This window comes from Helobdella robusta (assembly GCF_000326865.2).
Source record: "Helobdella robusta unplaced genomic scaffold HELROscaffold_47, whole genome shotgun sequence".
Classification (NCBI taxonomy): Eukaryota; Metazoa; Annelida; class Clitellata; order Rhynchobdellida; family Glossiphoniidae; genus Helobdella; species Helobdella robusta.
In genome coordinates this window covers 827730-831459 of record NW_008705176.1, presented here as the reverse complement: position 1 = coordinate 831459, position 3730 = coordinate 827730, and positions in this window count along the sequence as shown.

The window sequence follows — 3730 nt, the reverse complement described above, 5'->3', positions numbered from 1 at the left end:
CACAAAGTTTTCACGTCTGACTTCACGTACATTTATACATTATAAATACCATTTAAATTTCATATTTTCAAACATACACACACACACACTACACCTTCACACATCCATACATTTACACACGCACGCACACACATTTACACAAACACACACACACACACTCTTTATCAGTATCGATGGTAAATTGAAGTTAGTAATTTTACTACTCTATCATTAATGGTTTTCACGGAAGACATTTTAGATGAAACAGTAAAAGTTGGAGTAGTAACATTAGAAACAGCAGTGGTTATGATAGTAGCAACAGCAGCAGCAGCAGCAGTAGTAGTAGTAGCAGCAGTAGTAGGAGTAGCAGCAGCAGCAGTAAGACAAATGATGTTGTGTACTATCATTAGAACAAAAATTATTTACAACAGGACACTCCTAAGGAATGGAACCTTAATTTTGAATTCAGATGATGACGCTGCTGATGACGTCAGCAAAAATGGCGGCGACGATAAAAATGATAACAAAGATAATAGAATAGATCATAATAGTGATGGCGACGATGATGTTGATGACGAAGGGATGTACCAATGTATCGTTTCGATTAAATATTCGATTCGGTATTTAACCGAAACTGACAATACAAGCGATGATAACCAAAGTAACAACATCAACGTCATCAGCAACATCAACAACAACAACAACATCAACAACAACATCAACATCAACATCAACAACAACAACACAAAAATCCTAACAGCCATCAGCAAAAGAGCTCGACTCTCAATCACACGTTAGTGCTGTTTTTAAAAACGTCGTTCTCGTCTGTTCATTACCTCGGTTGATTGATGCTAACATTCATACATACATACACACATACAACACACGTACATACAACACACACGCATAAACACACATACATACATACACATACATAGACACATACATACATATATACACACATCATACATACATACATACACACACATACATACATACACACACACACATACATACATACACACACACATACATACACACACACACACATACACAAATAGGCCACTTAGAGTTCTTACAGGAACCCGAAAACACCAACATCAAACCCGGAGACTTGCTCATCATCCCATGCCTGACGAACGACCAGCGCCTCTCAGCCAAGCGTAGTTTCAAATGGTTTCGGAATGGTATCGAAATGAATCTCGACAGCGGGAAAAGAAGTAAACCTCTTTCAAATGCCGGTGACGTCAGCAATGGTAGGTTTGGTGTCACTAACAACAACAACAACAAAAATTATAACAACAACGATCATCACTTTAATAATAATAATAATAACAATAATAATAATAATATTAATATTATTAATAATGATAATAATAAACAAAGAACTAAAAATGGGAGCGATAATAAGAAAAATATAAAAGTAAGCCTTAAAAATTTAAAGCCGTCTCCAAAATCCAAACATCAAAATTATTCTTATGCGATAAATAAGAATAACAATAAACCCGGAAGTAATGTCATAGAAGATTCGAGGTTTTTGGTTCACGAAGACGGATCTTTGGAAGTATTTCCGGTTGAAATTAAAGATGGCGGACAGTACAAGTGTGTCGTTGATGAACGACTTGTCAGCAGAGAAGCGCAAATTGTTGTTGTTGTCGACCAGGGTATGTTGTTGTAGTTGTAATTGTTATTGTTGTTGACAACCATGGTATATTGTTGTAGTTGTTGTTGTTGGTGACCACGTTATATGTTATTGTTGTAGTTGTTGATGTTGTTGTTGCTGCTGCTGTTGTTGTTGCTGACCAAAGTTTGTTTGTGCTGTTGATACTGTTGTTCATATCGATCTTATTTATCAACACCCCATAAACAACACAAAAAATTTCTCCATTAAAATACCCATTCTAAATATAGCAGTCAATCAGAAACCTTCAGCACCTCATTTCATGTTTAAACCCCCGGAATTCATGAATATTAATGAGATGGACCGACTGTTGTTGCATTGTGCAGCCAATGGTAGAGACAAGCACGGAAAGCTACCGAGCGTTCATTGGCTGAAAAACGGGTTTACCATAAGGTCAAGGTTTATTCTTTTTTCTCTTTTCTCTCTCTTTTCTCTCTCTCTCTCTCTCTCTCTTTCACTATCTCTATTTTTCTATTTAATCTATTTTTCTCTCTTTTATTTATTTTCTCATTCAAATAAATGATTTTCTTGTTAGAAGCATCTAAAACGAAAAAAAATTAAGATGTAAGTATTAATACTTAGCACGCATACAAACACGCACACAAATGACACATACGCACGCACACGCACGCACATCTAGAACCAATGGGAGAACCCAAAAAGTAGGTCAAGGCAGCCTAATTGTGTCAAACGTGAATGACGACGACCGCGGTCTTTATACGTGTCGGGTCGGCAATGATGAAGATACCATCGACACACACGTGCATGTTAATGTTAATGGTCAGTAATAATGATGATGATGATGATGACGACGACGATGATGACGACGACGACGATGATGATGATCCTGGATATGATAATCATTGCAAAGCTGAGATGGGCGGTCAGATAAGGTAAGAATCAGTGATGACTATGATGATGGCGATGATAGTTATGATGGTTGCAAAGATCAGAGTACTGATAATGATGTCAGTCAGTGTTGTTTCTACTGCCGATGATGATGGTGGTGATAATGATGATGATGATGATGATGATGGCGTGAGTGGTGATGATGACGTCATTATCATCACCACTGATGTCAGTTTCTTCCCGCTTTGAAATTGAAACCGGATGGTGGCTGTATGTAATGGATAGAGTAATTGTTCTATCTATGCTCGTTTTTATGTATTTTCTAGGCCGCTGACATGATGTGATGATGATACTCACATCATCGTCATCATCGTCGTCATCATCATCTTCATCAACATCATCATCATCATCGTCAGTTTTATAATAATTGTCATCTTTATAACCATTCAAAAAAAACAATCAAAATCCATTATAACAAATGATAACTTTAAACAACAAATAAAAACAACAATAATAATATTATTATAATTATAGTTATAATTATTATAATTATTGAAATAATTTCACTTAGTGCCACCGACGATAATAGACTTCCCACTCGAAAACTTCATTGTCGTCACGGAAACAGCTGACCTCGAGCTGGCGTGTGTGGCCGAGGGCTACCCCAGACCTAAAATCACCTGGTACAAGGACGGCCAAAAAATTCGGCGCTACAAAAATCATCACCACCCTGCCGGAAGTGGTGGCCATGATGGTGGTGGTGGTGGTGTTAGTAGTGGTGGAAATGGCAATAAAGATATAACTAACAAGAGTATTGTAGATAATAACAATAAAAACAACAACAACAATAATTATAACAAAAATATAATTGGTAATTATAACAAAGATATAAATAGTAATTACAACAAAGATATAAATAATTATGACGTAAACGCGGACGATAATACGTTGGGAATTTTTGGTGTAAAGATGGCTGACGCGGGAGTTTATCAGTGCATGGCTAGCAACGACGACGACGATGATGATGATGATGGCGATGATAGTAGTCGTAGTAGTCGTAGTAGTAGTAGTAGTGGTGGTAGTGGTGGTGGTGGTAGCGTTATGGTGGCCGTCTTACTGGAAGTTTTAGAGAATGGTAAGATTTTTTTTCAAAGATTGTTAATGTTATTATTATTATTATTATTATGTTATTATTATTATTATATTTGTTTTTATTATTGT